The sequence below is a fragment of the Alosa pseudoharengus genome, unplaced genomic scaffold (assembly GCF_046254945.1).
Source record: "Alosa pseudoharengus isolate Yale_2024_CS ecotype anadromous, Long Island Sound unplaced genomic scaffold, YU_APseudo_1.1 YU_APseudo_1.1_scf_14, whole genome shotgun sequence".
NCBI classification, from domain to species: Eukaryota; Metazoa; Chordata; class Actinopteri; order Clupeiformes; family Clupeidae; genus Alosa; species Alosa pseudoharengus.
The window spans coordinates 4,322,667-4,340,654 of NW_027468609.1; the positions used below are offsets into that span (position 1 = coordinate 4,322,667).

At 43.4% G+C, this 17,988-nt stretch overlaps 1 protein-coding gene across 5 annotated transcripts in view; it reads right to left on the reverse strand.

The window, feature by feature from the left end:
- Positions 1–15,108, reverse strand: part of LOC143122703 (uncharacterized) — a 36,572-nt gene extending 21,464 nt beyond the window's left edge. Inside the window, exons 1-3 of one of the 5 annotated variants that reach the window (XM_076283499.1) lie at positions 14,942–15,108; positions 3,431–3,559; positions 1,576–1,700 (exon numbers count right to left, since the gene is read on the reverse strand). The gene's annotated coding sequence lies outside the window, so the exon portion shown is untranslated. Of the gene's footprint in view, positions 1–1,575; positions 1,701–3,430; positions 3,560–6,997; positions 7,047–14,941 lie in introns of those variants that run through there. The other 4 variants (XM_076283498.1, XM_076283502.1, XM_076283500.1 and 1 more) reach the window with 4 other exon arrangements.
- Between the last annotated feature and the right edge of the window lie 2,880 nt (positions 15,109–17,988).

Below are 17,988 nucleotides of genomic sequence, written 5' to 3' on the forward strand. Positions count from 1 at the left end.
AGACAGGCTGAGGCACATTTCATTACAAACAAAGGCTTTCAACAGAATTGGCTTTTTTTGTTGTTGTTATTCCTGGCGGCAGCCTTTGCTCCTGTTACGTAATAAAAGTGAAACCATGGGGCAAGTGGTGCAGGACACATCCAGTTTTCCCAAAATAACACACAGGAACACTAGACAAGGATCAATTCACACCCTAATGTAACATAGCAACTTACAGAAGAAACAAATAGCTTTTTTTTTAATGTCCAACAATCAATTCCAATGTCAATGAATTTCCAACACAATTGTGATTCCATCTCCGTTCACACAAACACACGCAGACACACACAATACACACAAGCGCACAAACACACGCAGACACACACAATACACACAAGCGCACAAAGACACAATACAGGCTCTGGCTGCGGGACAGCCAGTTGGCACTGAGATGCAGCTGGCAGCGTCCCTCTTCTAAAACAGTGGGGATTTACCAGAACAGCGGCCCACACCCTCATACAGTCATCTGTGGCTGTAAGGCACGATGTGCTTCAACTTGCTTTTGGACTCAGGTGTACCCTGGCAAGCCTCTCCGGCTAGGAGAGAGAGAGTGACACGCAAAGGAAACACTTTAAACCATTACAGCCACTCAGATGTGCTAGAGGCTTGTCAGTCGGGTTGTGTCTGCGAGAGGGCCGCACCCAGATCCTGTGCTTTTTCTCAACACATATTGCCTATTTACACAAAGCTTTGGAAGACCCGGCCTAAAAAACACACACAAACACAGACACACGCACATCCATGCAAATATACACACACACACATACACACACACGCACACACACACACACACACACACACACACCATATTTACTTGCATATTTGCATGCACTGAAACAGAGCATGCTGGTGTCAGAAGACGCAAGCATGTGCACTGTTAGTTCCTTTCACAATAGCAGATGTAGAGCAGAATGTTTTGGAAAAACAATTCACTAACACTTTGCTTGCAGCCCTCGATCACACTACCGAACTGGAAGCACGAGGGCTATCCAGCACTGTGTGGCTTGTGCATCTTTTAGAGGGGCTTTTAGTCTTTATGCAGACAGGACAGTCGAAACAGGAAATAAGTGGGAGTGGGAGATGGGGTCAGCTCGGGAAGTGACCGCTGGTTGGGATTGAACCTGGGTCTCCATGGGCGCTCGGACCGCATGTGGTCGTGTTGCTGCTGTTTGCTCCCAGCTCCCACGCATGCTCCATTATTATGTGCCGTGTTGCAATTCATTATGAGTCATGACGGAAGGAGGTGATTAGGGAAATGACCAAACCCCATTTCATGGATTTAATAGCCATGTACCTAAAAACTGCTGAGTCTGATCTATATATCACTCATAACAGTAAGAGTCATAGAGCGGTTCTCTTTGCCATACTGATTTGACTTGAAGAGAGAATATATGTCATCTGAGACAGCCACACCAAGCCTGGCTGTGTCCCAGGTGTGTAGGAGCTGTGCTGTGCTGTGCTGTGCTGTGCTGTGCTGTGCTGTGCTGTGCTGTGCTGTGCTGTGCTGTGCTGTGCTGTGCTGTGCTGTGTGCTTACTGCTGTGAGATGGAGGAGATCTCCTGCTCAGTGTTCCTCTGGAGCTCGGTGAGGTGGCCTCTCAGCTCCTGACTCTGCTCCACGTGCTTCCTGATGTCCCTGACGCAGTTGATCTCTTCACAGACCTGTCAGGAGACAACAGCAGCAGCAGCCGTCAGCAGAGCTCAGAGTGGAATGGAGCACAGGCCCACACACTGACCATTACAAACACAGGCCCACACACTGACCATTACAAACACAGGCCCACACACTGACCATTACAAACACAGGCCCACACACTGACCATTACTAACACAGGCCCACACACTGACCATTACAAACACAGGCCCACACACTGACCATTACAAACACAGGCCCACACACTGACCATTACTAACACAGGCCCACACACTGACCATTACAAACACAGGCCAGCACAGACCAACTAACCCACAACAGGCAGCAGCACAAGAGCGCACAACTCATAACAGCGCAGACCCCACCTCTGATTACCCTTTTTACTGAATTACAAAAATATAGCTTAAAGATGCCATGCTAATTCCCTGTTTCCTGTTCGTAAAACAGGGTCTGCTTTGCGTATGTCTGTTTCAAATGCTAAACAAAAATGTTAGATCAGAGTAAAAACAGGGAAAATGAGAAATGATTGGCATCAACTTCATTTGTTTTGCACTGAAGCTAAGGTAACCCAGGTAACCCTGCGAGTCCATGAAACTGCACACACAAACACGCAGAGTATGTAAACACACTGGCTGTTTATCGATGACCACTCACTGCATTCACCAATAACATTGCAATTAACCGCACAGCTCACAAAAAGCCTCCCGGTTTAAATGTTATCTAACGGCATGGATGAAACGCCACTTGACACAATGGAGTGATTAATGTTGGCCTGGCCGCCCAACAGAAGTGCTGGCTGCACACACAGGGCTGCACCCAGATGGGCGTGAAAGGGAGCCAGAGAGGAGCGCGCTGAGGCTGTGGCAATCTGTGCAGTCCACTCCACTCCGCTCCGCTCTACGGGCAGCTAGCAGGCAAACAAAATGGCCGACAGGACAGGAGCGCACACAGGGGGGCTTGACCAAATGTGCAGTAATCTGTGATCCGTCATTTCAGAATTAATGAAAAGAATTATAGTTCTGATCATCAAATTGTAAAAAGCAAAAACAGATGACTCCACTCAGGCCTTTGTGCGCACATGATTGGATGCAGGAAACACACAAACACATTCACACACACACACACACACACACACACACACACACACACACACACACACCAGTTCCCATCACCCAGCAGCAGACTAAGGAATGTGTTGGATAACGAGAACTCTGTGAGTCAACAACTTGATGACAAATACTCCAGTCTGGGGTCTACAGAGGGCTAAATTGAATATATATGGGAGTGTGTGTGTGTGTGTGTGTGTCTGTGTGTGTGTGTGTGTGTGTGTGTGTGTGTGTGTGGCAGACAGAGTATGAGAAGCAGACAGCTGGTAGATGGAGAGATTAAACTGTGTTTTTAAACTTTGAGTAAGACTCTGACGAGACACCAACACATGAAAAGCCCCTATAATAGACGAGATAAGAATCGGAGAAAAACGCACTCTTGGTGTTCAACACATCTCCCCTACTACAGCCTGTGATAAGGGATAAGAGCAGGGTCGGTTACTACAGCCTGTGATAAGGGATAAGAGCAGGGTCGGTTACTACAGCCTGTGATAAGGGATAAGAGCAGGGTCGGTTACTACAGCCTGTGATAAGGGATAAGAGCAGGGTCGGTTACTACAGCCTGTGATAAGGGATAAGAGCAGGGTCGGTTACTACAGCCTGTGATAAGGGATAAGAGCAGGGTCGGTTACCAGGTTGGAGGATAACACTCCTGCGTGCCCGTCTGCAGACACAGTCTCCTGGAGGAGCTGCAGTTTGTCCTCCAGAAGCTGCCTGAGCTTCAGCAGGGAGGAGGCCTGGCCACTGGACGTCCCCGAGGACTGTGGGAACAGGAGGGCAGCCGGGGTCAGGACAGACCTCTGGGGTCCACCAGCAGCTCTCAAACACACGCTAGTCTACACTCCCCGTCTCTCATGTCCAAACACCAAATATTTAGCCTACTGTTCTGGTCAAAAGACAACAGACAGCGCCAGGCTGGCACTTCTGCTATTTAATCTCAAAATGACACTGACACTTTTTGAAAAACAATCTAAATTTAAAATGTGGAAAAATGGTGGGACATGAAAGAAAAGCACTGGAACAGCACTGTCTCCAGGGGACTAAGACATATAACAACAGATTATGAGCCCATGCACCAAAAGTTATGTGGCTACAAATATCACAGTCTGCCAATCAGTCAGTCCAAACAAAACAGTGGGTAATTCCCAGAGTTAAGCCCCTCTCTCCGTGGGTGTGTGAAGAAGAAAGCAGGCAAACAAGACACACACTGGATGTGTTTATATGTTTAGATCCATATCGCTGACACATATCGGACTTAATCTCCATTACATAAGAGACTCTGGAGTAGTGCAAACAAACTGGGTGAGGAGTGAAAGTTAATCATCAGAAGGCCGATAATGTTTCAACAGAGCCACATTAGGACTTCCAGATACCAGCCCAAACTTATAAACACAAGTTAACAGCAGAGTAGCTTGAATGCTAACTCAATGCTAATTTAAGGTACAAAGTGACACACAGAAAGACAAAAATATGCTCTCTCTAGTTTGCACATAGTAGCAAAGAGATGGAATGATCATATTCATATCATTTCAAATACATTCAGCGCAGCGGTGCTCTGGAAAAGATTATCCAATAGAGGGCTCATCACAAAGACCTGTGCTCTGCCCTCGGCCTCGGCTACTTTTATCCAAACTAAATGAGAAACACAGTTGCGCTCGGCACTTCATAACATCAGCTCTCACGCTGCTAAGAGTAAAGTTGCCGCCGCTCCGCGGAGGAGTCCCGCGGGGGACTTAGCTACTCACGAGTAATCCCGGGGACCCACAGCAGCTACTCACGAGGAATCCAGGGGACCCACAGCAGCTACTCACGAGGAATCCCGGGGACCCACAGCAGCTCATGTTGAGGGAGAGAGGAGCTTAAGGCGGCTGCATTGCTTTGAGGGGATTTTGCTTGACAACGCTGTGTTTGGAATCTGTCCTGTTGCTGTGGATACAAGGGTGACCCCCTCTCTCAGGATGGCCCACTAACCTGCAAGTGTCTGCATTGGCCAGTGGCCTCTGTCTGTCAGTGTCTCTCCCTCTCTCTCTTTGTGTGTGTGTGTGTGTGTGTGAGAGAGAGAGAGTGCTAGTGTTATACATTGGAGTGTGTGTGAAAAAGGATTCTTGCTTGGTTGAGTTCTCAATTAAGTTTCTTTGGTGGTAAGCAAGAATAAAAGTGTTTGTGTATGTGTGTGTGTGTGTGTGTGTGTGTGTGTGTGTGTGTGTGTGTGTGTGAGAGAGAGAGAGAAAGAGGTAAAGGAAATACAAATGACCAACCAAGCACTTGAGAAGCAAAGACTTTAGTCTTTAGACTTTAGGAATAAATCCCAAAAGAGATCCAGCAGAGCCCTTGAACTTTCCTGATTGCTTAATGCTTAATGTAACTGTTTACCAGACATGCACACAAGACGCCAGTGGAATGGAGCCTTAAAACAAAATCTTATGTACACACTCTTATAATGGGGGCCTACAACACATCAAATATCAAAATAACAAAATATTAAACCAATTCAAATATGTTCTCATAGGGCTGAACAAAGAGAACACCAAATACCACAAGAATGCAGAGGTGGGTGGTGGGAGCACTTCAAAAAACACTCAATAGGGAAATATTTGGCCAAACATGGGAATGGTCAGGAAGCATAACAGGCATGGGAGGGCATGGGAACTCCTCTGAACACACACACACACACACACACACGCACACACACACACACACACACACACACACACACACACACACACACACACACACACACACACACACACACACAAACACACACACACACACTCAAAGAGAGTAGCAAAAATCAACAACAACCCAGGCCAATGTCATACTTGAGATATTTCAGATAACCACAACACAGATACTCCTGTTTCCACCCTACGCTGTGTGTATGTGATACTACAAATTCCTAAATAAATACACAGACCGTAAAATGTTAACTGAAACCTTGGCTTTTCTGTCTATTTCAACGTCAGCCTTGTCTACATGGTGTGGCTGGTGTGACTTTAGGCCTGATCACTGTTGGTGTTAAGCAAGACATTATGTGGACATCCACACCATTTTCTGAAGGTAAAGGTTTCATCAAATAAAGGCTACAGCCCAGTATTCCAGAGAGGAACAGAATACAAGGAATAGTAGTATATGTCTTGTGCCCTTACCCGTTGACTAATCCTCTCTACCCATTCTGGTGAGCTACATGGGGACACACACAGCACATGGGGGCATGCAGCTCATGATATATACTGTAGGGGGATTTGTGCAATGTTGCTGGCCAGTGTTCTTGGGTATTGCTGTTCGGGCATATTCCCATTGATATTGGCAGCAATTATTTTTGGAGAACTTAAATACAATAGGCAAACTGCCATGATCATTTGATCAGACCATGGTTATGTGGTTGCCCAGCAAGTTGCCACATGCATCATCGCTGGGTCTTAGGTTAAATAACACAATGCAGGAATTCCCCTTTTTGCAATCTTTAACATACTGAGTACCCATTTAGCGATAAGGGGGTACCCAACTTGTCTTAACACAACAAAATGGTTCATGCCCCTACCCACGACAACAACGTTACATGCAATACCAGGGGCACATCGGCAGTGTCAGGGACTCCATTCTCCATATTGGAAGTCGGTGTGGCGTAAAAATTAGTAATACAAGAACTACAATGTGTTGCTTTAAGACTTAAATCATTCATAAATACTGTATACTGAGAAAACACATCCCAAGGAGAGAGGCCATAAAATATGTCCAGAAGACCAACTTTTAACCTCTTCATCTGCAACTTTGCCTAGAACAACCCTGACACATCAACCCTGACACATCAACCCTGACACATCAACCCTGACACATCAACCCGACACTATCAAAGGAGTCCGCACTGGTACAGACGTGTCTCATTACACAGAGGTGCCAAAATCATCACAAGTGATACAGAAACTGACAGTTATGCTGTTGGGAACAAAACAAAAAGTGCTCTTAAGAGGTTTAGGAAGAGAGCCAAGGACCCGTTTAGGGCCGCAGGGACCAGGGTAGAGTCAGAAAGAAAGAGAAAGAGAGGGAGAGAGGGAGAGAGAGAGAGAGAGAGAGATAAAGAGAGGGATAGAGAGGGAGAGAAAGAGAGAGGGAGAGAGAGAACAAGAGGGAGAGAGAGGGAGAGAGGGAGAGAGAGAGAGAGAACAGGGCAAGACTGGTAGAAGGGAGTTGATTATTACCTTAAGTCCTGTGCAGGTAGAGTATGTCTGTCAGAGCGTGACACTGGGCAAAACTGAAACTGAGGAGCAAAAGCACAGTGCAGGAGAACAGGAGGAGATTAACAGAGGAGGAGAGGAGGAGGAGAATGGAAGAGAGGAGGGGAAGTGGCAACTTGTTTTTCTGGTCACTGCCTGTGAGTTCACATTGGGGAATTTATACAGGTGTTCCGTCGTTTCCCTCATGTGCTCAAAGCTCTGAAGTGAGACTCAGATGTGGACAACTGACCTTCAAGATATCTGTCATTTACAGACCACTAAACTAGAGTAACACACTCATTCCCAATGTCATGGACTCCCACACACCCGACCTGAACAGACTGGCCCAGTGCTGGCAGATGCCACTCTGAGACATGCTAGCTAGGGTGGGGTTAGTTGGGTGTGGCAGGCGTCTCTCTCTCTTTGAAGCTTTCTCACTTAATCACACTGAGGTGTGGAACCATTGTGTGTCGGTGTCGGTGCCCCCCCCCAGGACTCCCCAGGTTGCGCAACATGCGGTTTTTCTACATGTGCCCTCTTACCTGCACTCCCCAAGCCACCTTCAGCCCCTTCAGAAGGGTGGGGGGGCAAACATTGGCTTACACAATCCAAGGAAACATGCAGATAGACATGGTATTTTTATGGTTCCTTGCTTCAGAAGGAATTCAGAAAGAGGGTGCAGTGATAATGTTTACAGCAGGCTGAATGACCGTAAGTGATAGTATTTTACATCTGGGACCAGTCAAACAGAGATGTTTGTGGACTAAAGGGAGGCAAGGACACACAGTTCAAATGCTTCAGAGTCTCAAAGATGGATTACTTCCAGTTCAAATCAACGTGTACAGGAAATGAGTCAAAAGCATTTAAAGCATTCACAAAACTGCTTGTGTTGAAATACACTGTATGCTCCCTTAAACATAATAATACATAAATAATGACCTAGCTTCCTTCTAGATGAAGGACACACGCACACACACATACACAAACACAAACACACACACGCGCACACGCACACACACACGCACACACGCACGCACGCACGCACGCACGCACGCACGCACGCACGCACGCACACACACTCCCTGGAACATGCACACATTGTAAACAAAGTCAAAGTCAAGAGACCAGGGTGTGTGTGGCTAATTAAACACACATTAAATTTACATAATATGACGGAAGCTAAAACATTATCAGGACGTTTGCTCTGACAAAATTTTGAGTTATATGGTCAAATAGTCCTGCTCAGTCATTGTGTTTCTTGCCAACACTTTTTTTTCCATACCAAAACCATGAATGAATCAGTTTTTTTAAAGAGGCTTATCTTCTAAAGGGGCCCTGTGGTTCACATATCATTTATCTGGAGAGGAACACAACAGTGTAGAGCTGCTCATTAACCCCAGGTACAAAGAGATGCCTGTCGAGGACACATTGCCATATCGCAGATGAGCAGCCTTGAGGACGCTGTGTTTCTGATCTGAACTCTCAGAAACACCTCAAGCCACAAACAACTGAAGAGAGCTCAAGAGAGCTTTTGACAGAAACTATTCAACATGTCAAAGAGTTTCTGAACTATAGTGGGGGTAAAGAAGATGAACTCAAACAAAATTAAAAATAGATTTCGTTTTCCCAAAGACTGGTTAGCAGGTGCAGGGTCGCTATGTGAGATTGAATGAGTGGAATGGCTTATCATGTATTGGGGATACTAAGTTAAAGCATTAGGAGTTTTGTCTAAAACTAAAAGCTATCTAACTAAAAAAGCATACAAAAATCTTGTCCCTGTTTCCACTCATAATAGCTTGCTAACATGTACATTGTAAAGTGCTTTTCATATTATGGGGTGTTCCAGCCCAGACCGCATAATGACACAGTGCAGTGCAGAGCCACGAGGACTGGTGGATAGGACAAGTGTTTATCTATCCTATACATGGCCAGACTATATATCATCAACATTCCTCTCAGAAGGAGCTGCTCATGAAAACACAAGCCTTCCTCAATATTGAATACAGTAGTGTTGCTTTAAACTTTCCCACTTTAACAACTTGTCAAATCACAGATATGACTGTGTTCAAGACTTACTATTATTTTTACCTTAACCTAATTACTGCTGTAATTGAGCATAATATGACTAGTGGAGGCATGAGGAGAAGCGCAAGCAGCCTGTGCCACTGCACCTTCCAGCTCTGGCCTCAGCTACACTTGTTTCTCTGGTGCTTCATGAAAGACTTGTCATTCTCCAGCTGCACAAGACACCTGAGGCTCTAGCTGCCACTGAACGGTGTAACCCTACAGCATGGCAGCCACAAGTCTGTTATCGGCAACACTGGAGCGACAATTTGCTCCACATACCACGCTGACAGGGGACCTGTTGCCATGACACCATGATTAAGTCCATTGGAATTCAATTCTGCAGTCATGGGTGTTGTCCAGGAGACCTGAGAGCAAATTCCAGCTTAGCAGCCACACCTGTTAGTGCTGCAGCTATGGCAGGGTACATACCACATTGTCATTTAAAAAAAAAAAAACAATGCCTCAGTAAGATCTGTTCTTCAAAAGCATGGGTGACTCCCCAACCCTAGCTCAGACATGTTTACTTTTCAGACCTGTCATAGCCTTCCCAATCAACCAATCAATTGAAGAACATATCCAGAGGCAAGCATGTTATAAAGCTTTATACTAGATACTTATTTGTATTGTTTGCAGAGTACAGAGACCCCACTGTGGTCCAGTCAGTACATTAAGAAATGAATACTCACAAAAAGGGGAACTTCAAAATCAGTGACAGTCAGCCATTCCAAATGATCTGTATGCTACATGAGTCTTCCAATAAGTTCATATTCCTTGATTCCTCGGAAATCCGATTCTAAAACTAGAAATGCTTGAAAATGAGTTAGGAAACATGCTGTCTGTCTGCCAAAAACTGCTACTGAACTGGCACTAATTGATATAAATCTTTACAGTGCATTTAACCTCTATGGTAAGGGCATGGGCACCCACCTATGCTGTCTCTGCTGGCTGAAGCTGTGCTACTGTAGACCCCACCGCTAGAACAGGAACGCAGACACAGGCAGGTAACACGGGTTATAGGCGCAAGTGCCATCAGAATAGGAACAAGTTGTACAGGCCAACACTGGATAATTATACTTCATTAGTTTGTCTTGACTGCCTTGTTAACAAAGGGTGGTGATTATGTAATTGGGAGGAGATCATGTGCAACTAGATGCATGTCAAAATACTGAAAAATGCACAGCACACATTCTTGCAAACACAAAAAGACAGACAGACAAACAGACAGACATGCACGCACGCACAGAAACATTACAGAAACACACAAAAGTCTACACACACAGTTACTCTTGCATTATTTCTTCTTCCTCACACTCACATGTGCACACACATTCACATACAAGTATGAAACCCTAAACACAGAGCCATTAATGTTTCTGCCCTTTCACACAGAAGGTGAGAGTTCAATTAAAGCGATGGTTCGGAGTAATTTCACCCTAGGGTCCTTTGCACCATGACCCCGAGCCAAACACCCTCCCAGAACCTGTTTTCCCTTGGTCGAACCCTGGTCGAGTAGCCCTGTCAGAAACTAATGAGTTTCTGCAGGCGTAATGGAACCAACTTTTATCTCGTAAATTACCCCACTAATATTGCCCTGAATGGTACGAAACTTCTACAGTATGTTCTTTACTCATAAAACGAGGCATTGAAAAGTTTGTAGGTACACCAGGAGTTTATTTAAAATAACACTTTACACTGCCAGGACTTTTACGGGCTTTTCCCAAATCACGAAAGTAACGTTGACACAGCGGTATAGTAGCAGATAGTAGCATCCATTAGGCAAGTGTTATTTAAATAAACTCCTGGTGTACCTACAAACTTTTCAATGCCTCGTTTTATGAGTAAAGAAAATACTGTAGAAGTTTCGTACCATTCAGGGCATTATTAGTGGGGTAATTTACAAGATAAAAGTTGGTTCCATTACGCCTGCAGAAACTCATTAGTTTCTGACAGGGCTACTCGACCAGGGTTCGACCAAGGGAAAACAGGTTCTGGGAGGGTGTTTGGCTCGGGGTCATGGTGCAAAGGAACCTAGGGTGAAATTACTCCGAACCATCGCTTTAAACTTTGCTACTTAGGCCCCTGTACACAAATATGTTGTTAAGGACAGCAGACACACACCAACTTTACGAGAATGAACAACTAACATCCACACAGACATAACTTATTTTACAAAGATTTCCAACCATACTTCCCACAATGTACATTTGTGTTGTTCCAAGGAGGTACTTCACAAAATGCATACTGGTATGCACATTCAAGTAAAACAAACAGGAAGACACACAAAACAAAATCAATTAACCATATCTAAGCCCTTGCGGCTAGACCAACCTCATAATACATTAGTAATATACTATTATTGGAAAAGTGCCAAATTTCACAACAACAATCTAAAGCACCTTAAGAAAGGAAAAGCAAACCAGACAATGTAAAGACCACAGACATACACTAATGCCATGTAGAGCCAGACAGACATGACAAAAGCACCACAGATGACTAACAATGCCAAAAATCTTATTCATCTTTTTGTGTCACTTCAAAACACAAGAAGTGTTGACAGGCTGGCATGAGGTTTAGGAGAGCTGCACATGGCTTAAAGGCTGGTCCTTTTAATAACTGTTTATGACCTCCGAACAATGCACAAGGTCTGGATCTCAAACGGACTGAACTCAAATGTGAGTCCTGGGCCAAGCCCTTAGTCCTGAGATCAACATTCACCACTCAGACCAACAATAAGATCAAAACCCAATCCACAGCTTTGTTCCAGAAACTGGAATCAGTAATTCCTACATAGGGATGATCAACTGCTCCTGATCTATGCTTTGTAATTACCTTGTTACACCATATTTTATCACAACAACAGTTGTCAAGAAAACATAGTAAATGTCCTGCTTACAGGACCTTTACCAATTAAAAAAGTTAACGTGTGACTATGACTATATCGGTTCTGGAATGCTTTTTATTCTGGCTTCTAATCTGGAAGAACAAGTCAACGTTCTGACACACCCTCTTTGAAACGCTCTCTGGCACCACCAGACAATGTTGTAACAAGGCAAAGCAAAAGCTCGCCTTGGGAATATTACAACATGGGCTACATGGGAAGATTGCAACTTGGAATGCACCATGTCAATCAAATGGCAGTGGCCTGCGGTACTGTATGTGTGTGAGCTTCCCTGTAAGAGTGAAAGGCCCACACGTGTCTACAGAAACTCCACAGCATGCTGTACTCTATGTGCTGTGTGTGACGAGGCCACTGAGCTGTATGAGTGTACAGTAGTTTATGCTAGATAAGATAAGAGCCTGATTGATGCCCCAAAAAACAATCACATCTTCCTGAAGCTCACTGGTGAGGTAAACTGACAAAATGATTGTTCACTGGGGCTATGAACAATTGCTATTCAGTTCAGAAGTATGGAATATTTAAACAAAGGACAACTTGGTCAATATTTGTTGTTAATTATCTTCTGTCCTTCATCCTTTATGTATATTTGTAACATAAGAAAACATGACATGAAAATACAGCAAATGGGGTCTTGTCCAGAACTTGAGGTAACAGGAATAATTTAGAATAGACTGCTATATTTTACAGTACATATCCATGCACCCAGTGTGTGGACAGACCTTTGGTCTAGGTCTGTCTACTGTAGGTGTATTTTTAATGGAACTTCACACCATGTTGATGTTCCTGCCTTCATTGTATGCATAACCGGCAGATTAACTGCACCACCATGACACATGAATCAACACAGTAAGATCACCACATGCAGACGAGCTGTTGCTCAAACACTGAATTTCTCATGTGAGGCTAAGGTGTGTTAGCTGGAAGAGAAATTGATCCAGAAATAAACATGTTCAGAGCAGTAACAAAGGCTTGCAGTCAGTGAGCTGTGTCATAGTAGTACAGTAACTGGTTTCTCACTGATTACCTTAGCTATATGGAACTGATCACTGTTATGGGGAACAGTTTCCACAACTAGGCTTGGTATTTGGTAGAGAAGACTGCTCTTTGTTGACTGGCACACCAAACATTCCGTACAAGGGCGGTGAGCGTTCCACACGAGTTTGGCACAAGCCCTATACTCCATCAACCTGTGCTGCTGGTGGGAACACTGAAGTTCCCAAGCATCTCGCCTTGGTAGGTAGCCTCACTGACAGCCACTCACAGTACAGCTACTATGATCACAGCCAGCCCAGAGCTGGTGGCTCTCCGTGTGTTATTTAGTATTTCCGTGTGTGATGAGATAAAGGGTCTTGACAAAAAATAATATGCATAACATTTGATGTTCTCACCACACTTTGAGTGCTATGGTTTCTCTGGCCTCTCCTGCATAAAGTTCTGTTCCAATCAGCCATTACAGGCACTATGTGGAATCCAGCAAAATTCTATGTGCTGTTTGCTTAAGTGGCATAATGATAGTTGTTGTTGTTGATTCAGAGCACTAGTCATGGACTGAAGCCAGAACAGCATATGAATCCAAACCATGAAAGTTGTTAGCAAATTCAAACTGATGGAAACATTCCTGCTCAACAGGAGGGTGGGCTTTAGGTGTGATATCCTGTTTCTCCATTTAACTCTAAACCCAGTGTGCTACACTCTTCTGACCTCACCATGATTCTCTACCAGCAGGTTCCTTTCTTTTATATACCGACAGATATTACTAAGCGATGATGTGATTTCTGATGAATCTGACAATTGCCTTGGCACTGCGGGAGATGCAAGTTCAGACGTCTCCTGGTTTACAAGGCTGCGTGTTGTCACTGTCTTCAGGCTCTCTGTCTATTCCACTGTCTCCACCTCACAGTCCTCTCACTTTGATTTATCGTCTAGCCTTTCTGAAGTCTGAATGCTGGTATCAGGGTGTGTTCTACACACAAGAATTTCATGCTGTCTCTATATGAGAGTTCTTATCATGCCAAACCTTAATCAGTTGGATCAGAGGTTAAGTCATAGGCCTGCTGGTTACTGCAATGCGCTTGAATGGTGGAGTTGAGATCAGTGAGAAAACACCAAACTACAACGTATTCCAGCATTATCTCATACAGTAGATTACGTGTACAGATCTAAAATATGACCATATATTACAGTAATCACAATTTTAAACACAGACATAGACTAAACTGTAAAGACTAAGTTAACAAATAAGTAGCCTACAAACATTTGTTAGGCCTAGTAGCTTATTCCAACATCAAATCAGACAAACCAATTATTTTCCACTATTAATTATGTTTCATGGCAGCAGACACACCACAAAATCATTGAAGTGTGTAAGTGAAAGTGGCAGAGCAGAACCTAGGCTAGGGAGAACTGTAGCAACTGTCTACTGTGGCATTTAAAACAATATGTGCTTCAGGCCACTACCATTACACTGATAGAAAACGTGTCTAGAGATGTCAAAACCACCTCCTTTCAACTTTGTCAAGTAGAAAAAACACTACTGTTGTTGAAAACATGCCTGTCATTCACCTGAGATGTAGCCTATAAAGATGGAAACCAAGTGTTAACTGCCTGTTGACTTGAAGAAGTTAGCCTACTTTTTGGTGACTTTATCAGTAGGCTACACTAGGCAAATGACATATTTTGCTTAATTGCTGTAAGGACCAACCAGTATTCCTTATAATGGCATAACCATAATTTCTATAAGACACGACACGCAAATGAGACATTTCATCAATCAATGTTAAATTGATTGTAGGCTACGGTCATAAGAAGCGCTGTTGTTTGAAACATTTTCACAGCAGCCAGGTTTTAAACTCCGTGGGTGGCTTTAAACCTGTGCCTATACTTGTCATACTTACAATTAATTTCAAAATCGGTGTCTAATAGTGACACTATTAATCTCTCTATATTTCAGATGTCAAACAAACCTTTCAGTCGTGCTCTCTTCGTTCCAGTTTCCGCGGGCGTCCCGTGTGAGCTCTGGTGTTGTAAAGACTCCGCGTGGACCTGCTTGGATTTGACATGAGGGTGGATCACCTGTAAAAGTGAGGGCGTCACACCTGACACTAGACTACGCCCTTCAGAACGACCTGCAATTCTAACATGAACTCGTGAAAATATCCATGGAGAAACATTCAGAGCTATTATGGCTATACGCCAATATTCACATTATTGTCAAGAGAACTTCCTGTCTCCCGCCTACTTTTGCAGAATGGATATTTGACATGACCATTTATGGCAAAGCTGGTTAACTTTTGAATGTCTGGAATGTTACAATTTGGTTTGGCAAGAAATATATGCTAAAACCATAATGAACATTAAACAGGCTTTAAGTGACAACTGAGGTAGACATCTGACTATACTGTGTCTTGGCAATTAGGCCTACAACAAAAAGTAACAACAGGTGAATGGGACAACCATACTAGGCTACATATGTTCATGTCAAAAATATTGCATTTCTGCAGTAAAGTGCAGTATGACGTGCAATTCAGTTTTCCATGTCCAAAACATTTTCTGCATATGAACTACAAATAAGTTCTCCAAAACACAGTTTTGACACTTAGTAGTAGTTTGATAGTTTTGAAATTAGTGCAGTTATTTTTTTGAGAGGGAAGGCCTACTTGACATCAAAAGTTGGGCTAAGTAATATCAGCAGTCCACTTATGAGCCCATGTTGGCCTATTTGAGAATTAGTATCCTAGTTAATAATATCAGCAGTCCACTTATGACCCCATGTTGGCCTATTTGAGAATTAGTATCCTAGTTAATAATAGCCTACTCAAGCATTCCCTGGGCCTACTTATTTTTGATTGAAAGAATCTGTTGAAACTGGGATTTTCTTCCGTAGTCTACCTAAACAAGCAAGCAAGAGTGAACTTGCCTGGTTCACTGGAACTACATCCCCTTTCCCACACATGAGTCATGGTTTTAAAATATTGTGTTCTATTCTTAGGTAATAGGAAGAATAAGCCCCCATCCTGTGTATAATCCATGGTGATGTGTCACTAGAGGTATTAAGTCTTCAGGCTCAGCGGTAGTAGTCTCTCTAATGGCCAGGTAGTGCAAGGACAGGAGGTAGTTGCTATAGGAACCCAGCCAGACCAACATTACTACCCCACCTAGAGACGTGGAGGGGGCCCCAGTCTGGGTGTGGAGGCTGAGGGAGAGGCAGCTCTCTGGCATAGTTTACCAAGCGCTGATGTCACAGTGTGGGGTGAGGGAGGCGTGGGGCCTATACATACCAACATAAGGTGTGGCAAACTTTTGATTCATTGAGGTTTTCCGCTGGTGGTGTCTATATACATTTTTTATATTTATATGTTCATGCTTTGGCAAGTGTGGTAAAATAAGTCCAAAGAGGTGTAAATTCAGTTTTGTATCAATTTCTCTCTTTTCATCAAAAACAAAAACCCATCACCAGTGAATGGTTGGTGGCACATGACACATTCAATGAAATGTCTTGAGTAGACTTGGTAACTTGCACTTGTACAATTATGAGGTTCAATTGCTTGTGTCAGTTGTGCAACATAAAATATTACTGCGACCTGACCATGACACATCTGTGCTTCAAGCAAGTTGGTGACAGATGTTGTATGACCTCAAAGCTGAATGAAATGTATTTCTCGGAATGAGTCAGGTAGAGGATTTCATCCCAGACGTCTGTCTCTATGACGGCAGGTTAAGACGACTGACAGGTGGGGATGTTGAGATTGTTCTGCCAGGTCAATGAATCAGCATGAAACCAAAAGAGACCATGCCTGAGCAGAGATGTCATCATAAAGAAGAGGCTGAGGTTTGGGAGTTTTCTTGAGATTGACGAGAACAAATTAGTAATGGGGGGGGGGGGGGGGGGGCTTGGTTGCGCCACCAGGGAATAAAGTTGTTTTAGTTCCTCACAGATAAAGACAATATTTGATTAAACAGTACAGAGAGAAGTCAAGAGCGGATAGCTTATTGAAAGAAAGTTACCAGGCCACACCTGATAAAGATCTGAACCGTCTACGCTTATCCTGTGGTTTCTCCTCATACCAGTGAGGACACCTCTACATTTTACATCCACCTCATTATCAAATCATTGCAGAAAAATCTGCAAGCTTAACTGCTTTAATCCCAGTTAAACCTGTAGAAGTCATTCTGTATACCTCTTGCGATATTAATGTTGTATTTTTTTTAAAATAAAAAAAACAAGTCATGAAAGCGCTCGGTTATAAAAATGGCACATTTATTGCTACAGAACGGTCATGTACATGACTTCATTGAATAACTACAAGATGAAAAACAACAGGCAACGGCCTAATATAAGCTGGCTTGAAGAGAAACTCCAGCACACAAACCTGTGTGGACACTTCTACTTATCAGAAAAAGTAATCATAATAATAACAATAATAACAACTATAATAATTATAATGAAAAACAAAATAAAAAAGTCCAATGGAAACAATAATTAAAAAAAAAATCAAATGAAATCAAAAGAGGAACGCATACACACACGCACACACACTGAAAATACATGAAAAGAAAAGGCTTGAGGCTCATAGCCTCACACTGGAAAGAAAGTGTAACTGTCGCTTTTTTCTTTTTGTTTTCTGCTCTGAATCACTGCTGCAGGTTTGGATGGTACCCACGTCTCCCTCTGTCCTCAGTCCGAGGGCCACCGCCCACTACGCTGTACAGTCTCGTCTCGTAACACACGCTAAAATAACCGTTTTAAATAGTAAAATAAAGTAACAAACTGTTTCACTGCAAATGATTCCAAAAACCTACAAAGTGGAATATTGTTGAATTGGACATGATTTACTCCCGTTTTACATTGATTTACTCAATATTCCTGGTATAAAATGATAGCCCCTGGAAAAAATAAGCCAAATATAATTTGTTTTCAAATTTAGCTTTCATTTTTTTTTCTTTTCTCTAGAATAGGGTGCGCTAGTCTATTCCATAGCAAAAGGGCACTAGACAAAAGAAGTCTTATAAC